Raw genomic sequence first — 15,964 nt, 5'->3', positions numbered from 1 at the left:
GTAGATTTATAAATGTCTCTATTTAGTCTGTTGAATAGAAAGTAAGTAAATTGAAATAAAATGAGAAAGTGAGTATCAATTCACATTTCTCCTATGGGAGAGAGTTTAACGGAATTAAGAAAGAGGTTCTGCTCCTTCTCAGAACTGAATTTGATGCTGCTGCTCAATTTACGCCTTATTGGAGGAGGCTTGACATTTGATAAAAACATAGCGAGCAAGAAATTCCAGAAGTAACCCCCTCAAAAGGAGTGGGGTTAGTAATGCAAATGATGTCTACTCCTTCCATTTTTTAGTTCCTTTTTTCTGGCTTTTCTTTTCTGCACTGTGCAGCTTGTGGGACACTAGCTTGTGTGTGGCACAGGCCTGGTTTCTGTCTTTTTATGTATTTCTCTCTCAGTGCAGTGCAGTAGTGCCATGGTTTCCATTTTGCATGAGAAGCTACGTTGCAGGAATAATTTCATGCTTATTTACAAACACATTACGGTGTAACAACCAGCTCCAAAATGTCCCTTCGTAGTAGAGCTAGTAGCCTCCCCTTCGGAGTCTTCACGTGCTGTCACATTTAAAAACAGAAAATTATCAGTTATTGAAAGTTTTAAAACTTTGTGAGATACAGTGGCTTCATTTGCACAGTAAAGCTGTGCATTGAAATATGAATTAGTAGTGTGTGTATCTGCGGGATAGACCATCTGCCATGCTCAGCACCCGTTTTTGAAGCTGGTTGGCTGGCAGGACAGCATGTGTTTACAGAAAACCCTAACAGTTGTAAAGGAGCCATTTAGGTTTATCGTGTCAATTCCTGTAAAACTCCACAAGGAGAAATTCCTTTCACAAACTCGCATAAAAAAGACAGATAGACTAGTTTTGACCTCTCTAAAAACATTTGACAGTTAAGCTTGTTGCAAGGATAAAATATCTAGAACGGCAAAAAATCTTGTCATTTCGCCCCTCTGAGCATTCGACTTCTTGAACACAACATCCGTTCATAGCTTAGTTCTTACGTTATAATTTAACTGCCTTTTATTTTCCTTCTGAGCTACAAATGCAGGAGTCGTGCATGATTTTCATACCGTATTATGCGAGCCGTTGCAAAAAAGCTGTCCAGAGTAATGGCTCCATTTCAAAGTGATACATATGCCAAGATACAGAAATCATTTATTTTTCTTAAAAATGAAATGAGGATGGGATTAAAAGTGTTATGTTTTGCATAGATGAGCAATATTCTTCTAATCAACCATTCAAAATATATTGCCTCCCTGAAGCTCCTGTGTAATACAAGCAGTCGAGGGGAAGGCACGTGTTAGCATGCCAAAGGTGTTTACGCTGCCTCGTAAACATCCATCTTACTGGGGCTATTTAGCTTATAAAGCACCCAGGATTGTTTCACTTGCAAAGCACCAATATCCCCAGGACAGGATAAAACAAAACCGAGCTGGCGATGGGGATAGTTCTCCACTGAGTTTTACTTTTTCCCATCAGGAATGATTATTAAAAATAACGGCCTGTGAACACACTGAAGCCCTTACTACCACTTAACAAGTAGCTGTATTGTATGTGCAATTCACATGCATATGAGAATTTCAATGTAGAATAAATAGGGAAGGTTCTTCTACCTAAAGTTGAAGCTGAGACCAAAACCTCTGGTTGTGGTGTCCTACAACGTAGTGCATGGCTTTGGGGACTGGGGGCATAAATTAAGGAACCACCAAATTCGAGGTATCTCCGAGATAACTCATTGTGATGTGTGTAAGATAAAAAAGAAGTCTCCTAAACATATAGCTCTTAAGACCTCAATCAATTAAAAAAAAAGAAAGAAAAAGTTTGTTCTTTTTGATGGAAAAACACAGGAAGCAAAATAAAAGCTCGCAAGATGGAGGATGGTATGCGGTGGAGAAAATTTGCTCTTGTAGGCGTACCCTGCCCCGTTGTCTGTGTTAATAAGGCACCAAGTTTGGATACTTTAGGACTGGTAACACACAGGGAGGTCAAAAGCTTCATAAAAAAAGAGTGTTATTGATATCCTAAATATTAATATAGTATGTTGGTAGTTAATGAAGAGCTCTATGGTTTATGTCCAATAGCAGAGACTGGGTGGGGACTGTAAGCTGGCAGGATGGAGAGAAAATTACCGTTATATATCCAAGACTGTGCTCATAAAATAATTTATCTAGCACACGTCTTGGATGCTTAGATGTGAAATGCGGATGAGAAATTGCCATTTAGCATCACAGATTTTTAGATAACTTCTGCTCACAGTCTTTTATATAGAAATATTTATATGCGTGGCCACAATTTTCCTTTAAACCGAACAGACAGCTGCCCACTGGCTGCTCGGGGCAGGCGAGACCCGGGGGTTCGGCGCTCAGCAGCCGAGGAGCAAGCGGGAGAGCGCGTTAGGGCAGAGCTGGCGAACCCTGTCTCCGCAAAGGCAGCCCATAAATGCCAAACCGGGAAGGCAGGGTTTCTCCTGGGAGCAGCGCTGTGTATTTAGGGGTCTCGGGGGCTGCAAGGTGTCTCCAGCCCCGGTGCAGAGGGTCACCACGAGGTGCTGGCGGCCCGGTTTGAAGTTTGGGGGGGGGATCTTACCCTCCGCACCTTTAGGGGACAGAGGGACATCATGGGCAGTCCCCGAAACGCAGCTGGTTAACGTGACCCTGTGCCCTGCAGCGCTGGATAATCTGTTTATTTTTGTTACGTGGTGGAACACAGTTTAAACAAAAGCATGACAATTCACGCGATAGCAGCCCTTCCAGCCTTTGAACATCCGTAGCGAGTGTTACGAATGTCTGCTGTTCTAACTGGGGCATTTTCACTGAAATCGGCAGAGCGGTGCAAGCACGCACCAGCTGAGAGGGCCACGTCATCTCTCTCCCTATTTTCAGGCTGTGTGCTGTGCCCTCTCGGGTCAAAGCAAAAATGTAATAAGATCACAAGCCAAAATGTGTGGAGGATGACTCACTAGATTATTTTCTGCATTTAAGATGTGACCTTTGCATTCTTGCCAATGTATCAATACAGTCAGGCTCTCCCTCCTGCAGCAAGTATCATGTATTTATATTTATATATATTACATAATGCTTCAGTCAATATTTTCACCCCTTTTTATAGCCTGTTTATTTTGTTTTTCACATATTTTTTTTTCTCCCACGCAGTCACCAAAAGACCGAACATGCAACCCATCCAGTGCAATTCCTGTAAACACAATGCACCCGGGACTGGAAGAGTGATGTATTCTGTAACCGTTTTCCTTCTCATTTCAGGACTTAGTGAAACTAGTCAAAAAGACAAATGGGTCTGGAGTAATGGACAGCCCAAGACCTTTCTAACTTTGAGGAATGAAAATCACCGTCAAAAAGGCGGCTGTGCTGAGGTATGTTCTTACACAAAGAAAGGGAAAATGGGTGAGAAAACAAGGTAAAACTGGGTTTTCAGTTCCGTGGGATGGTCGAGCTCATGCCTTTCCTTCCCCAGGGGCTTTTAGCCTCTCTCTCAATGTGGAGCTGTGCATCCCCTTAGCCTTGCTGCGCTGCCAGAGACAGGCAGCTTGGTCACTGCCCTTCGCCATTGCCCTAAACGAAGATTTGGTGGTCACCAGCCCGTGAGTATTTCTGGAACAGGCCCCTTTTCCTCAGGTTTTGCATGAGAACAGGGTGGGGAGAAGCACATTGTGCAAAGGTCCAATTCTGCACCACCAATTTGGTCTGCTAGCAGGGGCCTGGGAAGCGCTGGGGGAGCAAACCCCGTTGCGGGGCAGTTAGCAGAAACACGAGTGCTGGGTTTTTAACCTGGACTGAAACACTAGCCCACTGTCAGTAAAACAGTTGACAAAGATGTAGTGCTTATTCCACCGCTCAGGTTTCTCTTGCCTTGTGCCCTGGTGCAGTATGTCTTCCCCTGAGGTTATGGGTCCTCATGGTCTCCGGTTTGAAAGCCTGAGTTGAGACTGTTATTATTAAGGAAAATGCAAACCAAGAGCTCACAGTAGGGACACCTCGCTGATACCCCAGCGAAAAACTTCACCATCAAAGCACCCAGTCTCAGGGATCATTTTGTGCTCAAATGTGGGACCTAAATATACAGTTAATTGTGACCGGAACCCGTAGCAATAACCTGTTTATGGGAAAACTGTATTCCTAGTCTAGAAGGGCTGTAATCTTACCCTGCCATCTAAAATTTGTTGCTTTATTAAGATTACATTCTCTGCTGAAAAAGTGAGTTAGTCCGAAATGTTTATTGCCCTTTGTCAGGATGGCAATATTTTTTTCTGCTTTGAAAATAGATGTTGCTGCTTATATGGCTGTATATTTATCCTTTCTTTTAGCTTTTTCATTACTGTTCCCTTTAATCATTTAATGAGCAGTGTTCAGGTTCCTGATGATTTAAAATTATGACTCACAGAGACACTAGCAATATCTTTGCTAGAGTAACGTTGATCCTCTAACTTTAAGACTTTAAATTCAAACCACATGTTTTTGCCACTAACTCCGAAAACAACCCCTGGAGTTCTGTGACTGTCACTAGAATATAAACCATAGCTATTCTATAACTCTCTGCAAACAAAAGCCACAGTATTTAAATTGCGGTTATGGTCAGAAAAGTGACTATTTTAATCATTGCTCTGTTTTACTCGAGAGATCTGCTCCCTCTGCACATTCCAAATATCTCTGCAGATTTTTATAGACTGAAATAAGATTTTACTGCTTTCCACTCCTCTTAGCCCTACAGAGGCCAGACAACGCGGGGCGAGTGCGCCAGATTTGTTCCAGACTCGCACATCAACGTAACTGTTAACTAAATTCCAGCGGCAGAGCCGGTGTAACCGGTGATGTGCCCGCCAGGACAAACAGCTACGCTTTCACAGCCCCCGAGAGCTCGCGGGGTGCGCGGCCGTTAGCAGGGGGGCGAAAACCAAAACCACAGTGTTTTTCCTTACCTATAAACCAGATTGTTTTGAAAAAAAAAAAAAAAAAAAAAGACTTAGAGGCCTCTGAGGCTTGAACGGTTCTTTTAAAGGCAGCTACCTGGATTGTACCTCACTTCAGGAGTGGGGTCCGAACAAGGGAGAATAGACTTTAAAAGCTGTGTTAGAGGCAGAACGGAGAAACTGGAAGTAGAAGGATGGAAAAGTCCAAAAGGGATTTTCTTTTCCTGCTTGGCTTGAAGAGATAATTCAATTCCTTTAACATCTCCCTTATGTGGACAGTTTCTTAGTTTCTTACAGTCTTTTGGATGCTGAGCTTGGGCTTCTCTGAATTCATATAAAGCCGATCACTGCCCCCCCCCCCCCCGCAATCCATTCAAGCCTCTTTTTTCTGTGTTTACTACATCAAGAATCAAATCTCGTTTAGAGGGTGACTGCTTTAACTCACTATCTGCATTTATGAAACATAATGTATGTATTTTGTTTCTGTGAAATTCTCCTGTTACAGTACTGGGAATGTTACTCTGATGTACGCGTATTCAAAATAAATAGTTGGTAGGATAAGACCTAATTCATTTTAGATGGTTTTATTAGGTGTCTCCTAACAAGTCCCAGAGTATGTAAATGAAATATAACTGTACGTACATATTCATCAGTCTGTTCTTGGATTTAAATATGAGCGCTGTGACATTTGGTTTTAAGGAATGACTAATTAACATGTGTGCAGGATGTTCTCATCTTCCCGGTTTGGAGTCCCGGAGTCAGGGAAAAGCAGACAAAACATATTTCCTCTCTTTCTATGATAGTTTGCAAAGCAGAAACCTTTCTGTGACAGCCAAGAGCTTCTTGGGCTCTTTTGTACCTGTCCTGTGCTGACTCGGGGCCTGCACTGAGCACTGGCTGTTGTTAAATGTCATCTCTTCTGCACTTAGAAACCACATAAAAATATTTCAGCATTATATCTGAACTGGGCTTTTAAAAATTACACCCAAAAAGTTACATAGCAAGGTAAAGAAGAGAACAACTTTTTGAGTATATCACTGTTGCTGGTGATTTATCTTCGTGACTTACTGAATTTACTGGAAAATTGGGCTCAGCGCTGATATGCTCCCCAGCACCACCGTTTTGGAGATATCCTCCGGTACAACCTGGGATGGAGCCCGCGGGGCTGCTTGGGGTTCGGCTGTTTGGGAGTCACGCTCGGGAGCACCGGGCTTAACCGTGCCGCCGATAAAATCAAGAGAAAAGCTCACGGCTGTTTTCAGCAGCGCTGGCTAGGGCAGCTTTTGTGTAAAAGCAACGTGTGTGCAGGGCATGCACGTTTTGCCGCAGAAAAATAATTAAAAAGCCCCATAATTTCTTTTCAGCGCCTGGCTGACATGGAGAGCAGCGCGGGAGCCGGGGGAGGGACGGCGCATCGAGCTGCCCCGGCTGCGGGTCCTGGAGAAGTTGACCAGAACAAATCCCAGCGGGAACACACAAACCGCTATTATATCTCCCAAATAACGCTCCATTCAGCGTAACCAGGCAGATGGGAAGGGCCCTTTGATTTCCTCCTGCTCTCTCCGGCTGAGTTCATTCTCTCCTTTGCTGGGAGTCAGGTTCAAAGACATGTCAAATGCATCAAAACCTTCGCAATAAAGTGCCTTTGCCCTCGCGGCAGACCGCGGCGATGCCGGCAGTGTGCTGGGAGCGCTCGGCCGGCGTTGCCCTGCCCCGCTCCGCCGGGGACTTTCAGGACTGTGTGTGGCAAAGCGTGTGCGCCGTTACCATTGACAATAAGGTGAATTGTACGTCTAATTCCCTGGAAATTAAACCCCTCAGCTGTTCAGGAAAAACAGGAGCCAAAGGGATTAAACACCACAACAGGGAGAATCTTTTTGTTTTTTTTTTTTTGGTGGGGGAGGCTAAACCGGGCTGTTTCTGCAGACCGGCACTAGCAACCACCGGGTCGGTATTACCAGCTCCCCTTCTTCGTTTGCCCCCTCCCAGCCCGGCCTGGCCACCCAAGCCCCGGCCTTGGCTGCTCAGCGAGGGAAATCGCATGGCCTCGTCCCACGGGAGCGACCCAACAGGCGAGCTCGGGCGGGCAATTACAGCAGGTCTCAGGCTGCAAAAGTCATTCAAGTGGTGCTAGCTGAGCGTGCAAAGCCGGGGCAAGTGTCCTCTGTCCGCCTCCGGCCGCACCGCACAGCCGCCCTGGCGAGCCGCGCGCGAGCCCGTCTCAGCGGAGACGGGTGCTGCAGAGATCCTCGCCCCGCGCTGGCCCCGAACCAGCGGTTAGCGAGATTTGCTCTGTCGCAGTTACTTATCCCGGTGCAAACTCGCTGCTTTGGGCTGGAGCGCTTCTGCTGTCAGGGAGGCGAGAAACGGGACTGAAATATTCTCACTTATTTGGCTGCCATTTTATTAAATTTTAGCCGTTCCAGCCAAGGATGTGCTGCTCTTGTGCGATGCGCTGAATGCAGGCACGCTTCATAAAAGCACAGCCTCTGCTTCTTAGCAAGCGATCTTCCGCTGCAGCGCTGCTTTTAACTGATATAAGTCAAAACTTAGTGGGCCTAGCTGTGGCAATTTTTCTCTCCCCAAAGCAGTTTCCTATGTATTTTACTGGCAAAGCCTGACGCTTCCTTTATATGCTTTATTTTCTTTCTCCTCTGAAACGATCGTTAGACAAAAGCAGTTTTGCTGCTGGTTAATCAAGAGAGTGATGTGGCCCTGCATTTTAATCCTAAACCAATTAGCAGGATTTGACATCATGCCATTAGACTGCTTGAAACAAAAATCAAGGACAGCGTAATGCAGCTAGAAAAGAACAATAACCATCAGCAATGCCCTGTCAAAAGGGAAGTAAGAAATTCGGCTGTGTGTAATTTCCAAACAATCCCCCCTTGCCTCAAACCTGAGCACTCAAACGAGAAAGCTAAATAATAATGAGAGGATAAATGTTGAATCTTGAATCACATTAGCCTTAACTGTACCAGCTTTAAAAGCAGAAATCACCATTCTTGCTTCTGACCTGGCAGAGATCATTTGCTCTTTTTAATATCGATTTCTGTTCTGGCATTTATTTACCCAGCGTTTTTTGCTTGCTTTGCAGGAGGGTTAGACGCACGCCAGGAGCGGCTGTGCTGCCGGCGTCTCCCGTGCAGATGTACAGCCAGGGATCCTGACGGAGCACACCGGCATTCGGTGTCCCCGGGAAACAACTCCTCGGGCATGTAAATGTTTTCTTTGTCCAAACCAAGCACCCAAAGATAATTGATTAATTAAGCACCCTTTAGCAACTGTAGCTTTTTCTGGCAGAAATGCATCTGAAGGGCCTGATCCTCCTGAGGCTTCGTGCCCCGAAACGCTACAATTGCTGCTTTGCACCATCAGCCTCAGTGCAATCCTCCCCGAACCCGAGGCTGGAGCCGGGCTGGCATGTGTCAGCCTGATCGCGGCTGCTGTCTGCAGGCAGTAATAACCCTTGCTAAGATGTGTGGTTCGAACAAAACGCAGGCAGGCCCTGGAGTGCGGTATTTGAGGCATGAATGCCTAAAGCACATAAGCGACTCTGCTCCTTGCTGTGCTCCTGATGCTGGCAGTGTAGAGTCTGAACAGGAGTAAAACACAGTAGCTCATAAAGCAGCATATGGGTAGACCACAAATGGATAGTTTTATGTCCTGTGCAATATTTTCATTGATATTTATTTTGATTTAATTTGGCTAATGTGCAGGAAAAATGAAAATGTACTGTGCTCCTCAACATCTGATGAGGATCTGAACGCTTTTTAAACTTAGTATTAGCACACAGGCAGCATCTCTAAGGTCTGTCTGGCAGCTCTGCTTGAAAATCATGAGTCACTCCACATAAGTCATGGAACAGCCCTCACATCAGCAAGATTTTTAAAAATGTTGAATTGATTATATTAGCATTATAGTGTTCTTGTCTTTCTGCTTCAGCCTTTTGTCCTTAATTTAATGCACTTTTTAATGAAAATGGAGTTTCCCACACTCTCAAAGTACTTCAAAGAGATGGTGTTAAAAAAGCATCAAATATCATGAGATATCATGATAAAATGGTGAGAGATGGCAATGCTCCATATCTCCACTTTGACAGAAGAGAGAGTGAAGCAGAGCCAGGAAAGGACAGGAACGATGGGCCACTAATTGTAGCGGAAGCTTTGGAGGCCAGGCTACAAATCTCTGCCAAACACTTCCTGTGTCAACGTGGGCGAGTGACATAAATCTTCCTCTGTTGTAATTACCGTCTGCAAAATGGGATAAAAAGATTCCATTTCCTCCAAGCGGATTTGGAGACATAAATGCATTAGAAGAGGAAAGGTCCTGGAAAGCAGCAGAAATGGCAGGGCAGCGTACAGTCTTTGGTCGAGGTCTGGAGAAGAACACAAAACTCTTTCCCCAAAGATGTTAACGGCAGATAAACTTTGTGTCTTCCTGCAGAAGCAGTGCTCCAGAAACATCACGGCTCTCACTTTTTGTAAGAATAGATGTGAATGAGGACGTTCCTGTGGCTGAGGTAAGGCAGGAGGCAGCGGTGCTGGATAGGGGAACGTCCTGCTGTAGCGCAGCACTGGGCGACCTGCAGCAGTGCCCAAGGGCTCGCGCTCACCCCAGAACTGGAGATGTTGTGTCCTCGTTCCTCCGTGTGTTCATACAGGAACAAAAAAATGCATTTGCCTGCTCAAGGGTGTTGTGAGACAAATTTGATTAGTTTGAAAAAAAAACCCAGAAGCTGGGAGAAAGCCTGCTTTGCTACCTTTGGATGCAGAGCACTGCAGAGCTTTCTCAAATTTTGCTGTGACATCTCTTGAATAAAAACGTGTCCTCTCAAAGATCGATCAAACACATCCTGCTGACGTGAAATGGCTGCCAGGGCAGTGAAAGAAGCTGCAGATTGGATTCCTCAGGGTTTTTACGGCAGCAAAATGTTTGTCCCATGGATTTGGGCTGCATCCAGTAAATCCAAAAAGTGTTTGGAGTGATTGTTTGACCAGTCCTGTGAGGAAAGAAAGAAGAGTTAAACAAACAAGAAAGCAAAATGCAAAACAAGATGCAACAAGAAAAACGCTTTGTATTAAAATGATAGTAATTTTGGGTCACTGCCAAGGAAACTCAGAAGGGCTAAAGGCTAAACCTTACCTTGAATCTTAAACTGAACTGGAAAGAAAAGGAACGAAAATTAAACTCACTTGGTCAGACACTTTAAAGTGTGCTTGTGACTTTAAAAAGCAAAGTATGTGCCAAAGAAATAGCGGCATCAAACTTGTGAATCTCTGAAGTTGGCAAGTGCATCTTGAGCTGAAATGAATGTAATGTATCCTACAAAAAGATATGGCATCATACAAAAAATCACTGATTCTGTATTTCTTCTATACTGCATCTCACTGAGCTTTACAAAAGAAAAGCTACATTTGCATTTTTTTAAACTTTCATTTTTATCACAATACAAGTTTTGTAATCATAACATTGGGGGGAAAATAACTGGTTTTATATACAGGAACAAATAAAAATTAGCTGTGCTAATTTAGAGCAAATCTGAAAAAAAATCTTTAGAACAAGACCTGGGCAAAATTATCTCAAAATGAAGCAAAGAAAGATGTGTATCCATGGTCTGATACTACTGAAGAATTGTAAAATAATGAAAGAAATGGCAATTTTAACACAATTGTGTTTCTGCTTTGTTCAGGCAAAAAAATGTATTGGTCAATGTCCGAGGCAGTATTAGGATGCATAAAAGGACTATAAGTACTTGGGGGTTTCCAGGTGTATATTACATATAAAGTCTAGGATTTTATCTTTAGCAAAAAACCTTGCCTATCTGAGAACTGTGGTTTTGCTCGTTTTATTCCTGGCCTCAGAAAACAAAAAAGTAAACAAAAAAAATCTGTGGGTATGGTACAATTGCCCACTTTTGGTTTTCAGCTACAAAGTCAATCTCCTTAGGCTTGCATTAAATTTGTGTGTATCCATTTTAATTCAAGCTGATCCATTTTAATCTTGGCAGCACGCTGACGGCAAACGGGAACGAAACAGCATTCGGCGATCTCTGCTGCACCGGCGACACCAGAGACAAAACAGCAAAACTGGGATTGTCTCCTGGACTCGGTCCGTGGCTGCGACTCGGAGGAGCTGCACAGTCAAGGCAGCACGAGTCTTTCTCTGTGTGTATATGATTTTTTTTTTTAATAGCCAAGCAGTTATCATCATAATTATATTTGTAATTCCAAGGGTGCATTACCATACTAATGGATGATGACCACTCAACAGTCACAAGAAACATTAATTAAAACAGAAGTTCTCCCGTCCTAGCAGGGAGAGTGTTCCCTAATCCCCATTATGGAAATTGGTTAAGCCAAGAGAATATTTCCTTTATAGTTTCAGCTCTTCAGAAAGCCTTTGATGTCCTAAGCCAAAGCAACTACCCATCAGGAACTGAGAGATGTACTTCGGTCCCCCATGCCAGCTTTTTACTTACTTCTGTCATTTAATTTCCCCCATAATACGGGGTAAAGTCTTAGCCAACATCTTCATTTTCATTCATTAGTGAAATCATCATCATAGTAATACTTTGCACTTATCTCTATCCTAGGCACTTTGAAGGTGTCTGTCACTGTGTTATGTATACATAAAGAACCCTCCATCCAAAAATGACCGATCAGTAAAGTTTCCGAATATTGAAAAGGTCAAAGCACTACAGGACTCTGTTATTATCACTTAGAAATATATGAGGCATAAAAATCATAATAGTGGGAAAGGTGTAAAATGTGGCTGGCTCCCTCGATAACGCCGGGGCTGTCGGTGTGAGCTCGGCTTTCCATCCCTGCCCCAGGCTTCGCAGGCTCTCCTCGCTTTCTTTTGTTTTTCTTTCTTTTTTTTTTTTTTTTTTTAGCTTAAGTAAGAGGTCATTCTGTGTCGTACCAGAAGGTGCTTTGTTCATCCATTATGGGGCCGTCCTTCACAGCTTTAATCTGCATAGGTAAGCTACAGGCCAAAATAGTTTGAAAGCCAACAAAAAATGTGCACAAAAAAATTACAGAAGCTTCTATGTTCTAGAAGGAAAAAAAAATGTCCTAAAAAGCTCTCTTTATTAATATGAGATGGCAAATATTTTTTCCTGTTTATTAAATCATATGAAAGGTTAATTATGGTTAGCGACTGTGGGTAGAAAACAATTCTTGGAAGATGCTTTTGTAACAACAGGTTGGCAGTATGCAGAAGCCATCTGCTTCCCGCAAATGTTAAGGTACAATCTCAAACTTGTGAGGTTAAAAATTACAGATTGCATAGTAGTTTGGTAGAAGGAAAATCCATGTTGTGTTGATGTAAAGTTTCTTAGTCTCCTTGACACGCAGCCTGGAAGGAATGCCAAGTTCCCTGAAGGACCGTATTTGGCTGGAGAGGGCCCTAACACGGGGTGTTCTGCACTCGCGCTCGCTGGCTACCAAGCTAATTAAGCAGTTTGGGGGCTGCAATTTTTTTCTTACGTGTATAAATTGGTTTCAATTCCTGACCCACAAGGAAGAGTAGATTGTAGATATAATACATGCTTCTTTTAAGCAGAGCATTCGGTTTCTCCCACAAAGGAATAGAAAATGTTGCTATTATTATCAAGGTGAATTGCTCTTGAAACTTGTTGCTTCAATTTGCAATTTGTAAGCTTAACAGAAAGCATAAACTCTTCAGGGTAAGGATTATCTGTTGAAAAGGCAGAACTATTAGCCCTGTTTTATATAGTGAGCCAGGCAGAACGATATTAAGTGATTTGTCTAAGAGCAGGGAGGGAGGTTGCGGCTGATGGAATTAAACCCAGATTTTTCAGATCACAGCTAAGTGCCTTAACCACAAAACCATCCTTCCTCTCTGTGGATCAGCTACTGTAACTTCAGCATTTGGGCTGGCTTTTTCGAGCGTGTTTATCTTCTTTCAAGGATCAAGTTTAATTACGCAGAATTTTCCACTTCTACAGAGAACATCACCCAATCCTTCCATTCTCTCTACACGTAATTTGACATTGCTCAACTCCACCTGTTCCCTGTCGAGGAAATGCAGGTTCAGCCAGCCGGAAGACGAAGGACCAGGTACTGTGACTTGCTTCCCTTCTCTGTTCCCTTTGCTTTTCCACTGAATGGGGAGAAAACTTCTTTCTGCAGGGCCCTGATTCTGGGATGATGTCACATAATCCTCAGCCCCTTCCGTGCTCTCATGATTTATGCACAAAACCCCCCTCTGTGCTTGTCCCCAGGAACCGTCTGGCTGGGTGCATCTTGAAATGCTGCTATGTTAAAGGGCTCATTTCCAAATGTTGCAGGCGACAGAGGTACCAAATTGTTTACTATGCATGAAAACAATTTGGTGCCTCGTTTCTAGTGTGCCTACCCTGAGCAATTTTTTCAAGGGTTTATACATGTGTGCAGGGTTTTTTCCCCAATGCTGTGCTGTTTTTTAACAGAAATTCTTCAGATAGACTTTTTTTTTTAAAGCACCCTGTAAAGTATTTTTATCTCCTCCTGTCTTTGCACTGCAGGTGGGGATCCGCTGCGTTATTGGGACATCCTGCCCGGAGCGGTGGCCTGCCGTTAGGAGCCCTGCGGATGGCGGATAGCGGGGACGAGCCCTCAGGCAGCGCTGCAGAACGCCTTCCCATCAACTTTGAATCAGCCCCTGCAGCCTTGCCGTCTCGCAAGGTTGGTGCTTAGTGTCACTGTCCTTACTAGTGCCATTAGTGGGAGATGCTGCACTAATCGATATTATCCTCGTCCGTGGCCACGAGGGCTGCAGTGCCATTTGCACACATGGTCATGACCCCAGGGCTCCTGGTGGGCTGCAGCGTGAAGGGTCTTCTGTTTCTGGGCTGAAATTTCTGCTGGTGATGATGAAACTGAAACCACCCCGGTTAATGCAGGGACACAGGCCCTCAGCATCTGACTTCACTTATATTTTATTTCCAGAAAACTTAGTTGCTCATGTCCAACGAAACACTTCTGCCTGGCTTGACACCCCCACACACCCATTACCCTGCCTCTGACAGCTCAGTGGGGCGCCGCTCGCCAGCTCTGCGATCGGGGAAGGTGACGAAGGTAGCCAGTTTGTTTGCAAGTTGGTGAATGATGTAAAAGGTTCCTTGTCCATCATCATAAAGGCTCTCGAAAAAAAGAGAGAAATGGTTGTTCCGTTTATTTTGCCGGCACTATACAGGGACATTTGAAACGGAGGGACAGTTCAGCGGGCCCATATGCACCGAGGGATGCACACAAATCACAGCGGCGGCTAACTGCATCCAGAAAGCTAATGGGTCCCTCCTGGCCAGCCAGCGTTGCACAGCGGGGCGTCACGCTGGTACCGCAAGGGCCGTGGGGCTCAGCCCGCTGCACGTGGGCATGTCTGTGGGTCCAGCACTGCCCGAGTGGCCTGGGCTGCTTTGGCTTTCGCTGACTTGAACTAAACCTCCCCTGACGTCTGCCATCCGCAGCTCCACTGTAGAATAACGCTGGGCAAGTGTCTCTACCGTAGAGCATTGAGGGACACCCCTTACACCACCAGTAATGAGGACTTCTCCCACGACCCTTTCCTTCCCAAAGTGCTGCCCCGGCGTGGCGACCTGCGTGTCCATGCTAAGCAATATCGGTGGGTTTTAATCGCCATCACAGCAGCCCCTTGCAGGTGCGAGGTGACCCAACGCCATGAGGCACTGGATGCAGATGGTCCCCAGGGACGGGAAGACGGTAGGGAGGGAGAGCCTGGGAGTCCGGGCAAGGGGGGACCGAACAGCTCAGAGTCATTTTAGGCTGGGAGAAGTTTCCAAGTCTTCTTATTTTATGCAAATCTCCTCAGCCAATCCTAATTTTCATAAAGTTGATTAATTGTTGTGCTGCAGACAAGGACGGTTATTCCGCGACTTATGCTACAGCGTTTATTGAAGCTGTATTCTTAAATGAATTACTGCAGGGATCATTAAATTTTGACTTAAATCGGACATAGTAAGCTCATTCAAAAAAATAAAAAACCTTAGCGAGTTATATATAAACTAGAGGAAAAATGAATCTCCCCAAACTGTCCACCTTTTAAGCAGCAAGTTAAAGGGCAGATTTTCAAGGGCGAGTTTACATTTCAGCCCTCGTTTTCACGAGCGAAGTTTGAAGCTGGATTTGTGCACTCCTCATTGAATTGTGGGCTCGAAAGTAGGTGCTTTATGCTCACTCTGCTTGCCTGGTGCTATAAAGCAGGCAGGAGCCGCTGCACAGCTGCTGGACCCAAATTTCGGGCTGGCAATAGCAATATTGCCTCCACGGGAAGGGAAGGGGATGCACATGGTCGCCTCTGTGGACCGGCCCCACCACGCTGGCCGGGGCTGCGTTTCCCGGAGTGGGAGCTGGATGAGAACAGGGTGACCTGAAGAAGAGGGAGGCAATTTTTTTAATGAGACTGTGGAAAAACTTCCCCAGAAAGAAACATGCTTTTGGTTCCTCGGTGGCAGGTAAAGTTGCCTTTGCCATGCTGCCACCCTTGCCCATTCCTAAACGTGTTTTTCCTCTCTAAAACCCTACAGGCCCCTTTGGGGCAGAGCGGCACTGTATAAAACTCAGAGCACTTAATTTTGTCAATAGGAATGTGCAATACTGATTTATTTAATAAATATAAAGGGGCTGCATTTCTGCCTATGGAATATATATTTTCAGAAAGGGGGAAAGATTGTAAAGCAAAAATAAGGTGATAAATTAGGTTTTTTAAAAGTAGCAATATTGAGATTTGGCCTGACATCCAACATATGTATCCCAGTCGCGCTATACCTGGGAGGGCGTGAGCTCGAAGGGTTAAAGGAATCCAACTAAACACGATGCATCAGCCACCTCTCACTTTTCCATGCCTTTATATATTTTTATAAAAAATCTTAATTGATTTTTCACTTTGTTGCAAAATTTCTTTCAGCAGGGCCGCAAACGAGTGACAAATCTCTTGGGAAACTGCATTTTGCTAGCGAAAGGAAAGCTGCTTTCTTAAAATGACCACGATGAAGTGAACTCCAAAGCACCATGC

At 44.6% G+C, this 15,964-nt stretch overlaps 1 protein-coding gene across 3 annotated transcripts in view; it reads left to right on the top strand.

The window, feature by feature from the left end:
- LOC112991485 (FRAS1-related extracellular matrix protein 1-like) overlaps positions 1–15,964 on the top strand; it is a 69,774-nt gene that overhangs the window by 42,176 nt on the left and 11,634 nt on the right. For all 3 annotated transcript variants that reach the window (XR_010390277.1, XR_010390278.1, XM_064516271.1), the window contains 8 exons: positions 3,261–3,370; positions 8,022–8,138; positions 9,371–9,446; positions 10,935–11,091; positions 11,820–11,906; positions 12,897–13,008; positions 13,455–13,614; positions 13,879–14,007. The gene's annotated coding sequence lies outside the window, so the exon portion shown is untranslated. The remainder of the gene's footprint in view (positions 1–3,260; positions 3,371–8,021; positions 8,139–9,370; positions 9,447–10,934; positions 11,092–11,819; positions 11,907–12,896; positions 13,009–13,454; positions 13,615–13,878; positions 14,008–15,964) is intronic.

This window comes from Dromaius novaehollandiae, chromosome 8, assembly GCF_036370855.1.
Source record: "Dromaius novaehollandiae isolate bDroNov1 chromosome 8, bDroNov1.hap1, whole genome shotgun sequence".
In the NCBI taxonomy this organism is placed as follows: Eukaryota; Metazoa; Chordata; class Aves; order Casuariiformes; family Dromaiidae; genus Dromaius; species Dromaius novaehollandiae.
Note: the sequence above shows the minus strand (reverse complement) of the source record. Positions and strands in the feature narration are given on the sequence as shown.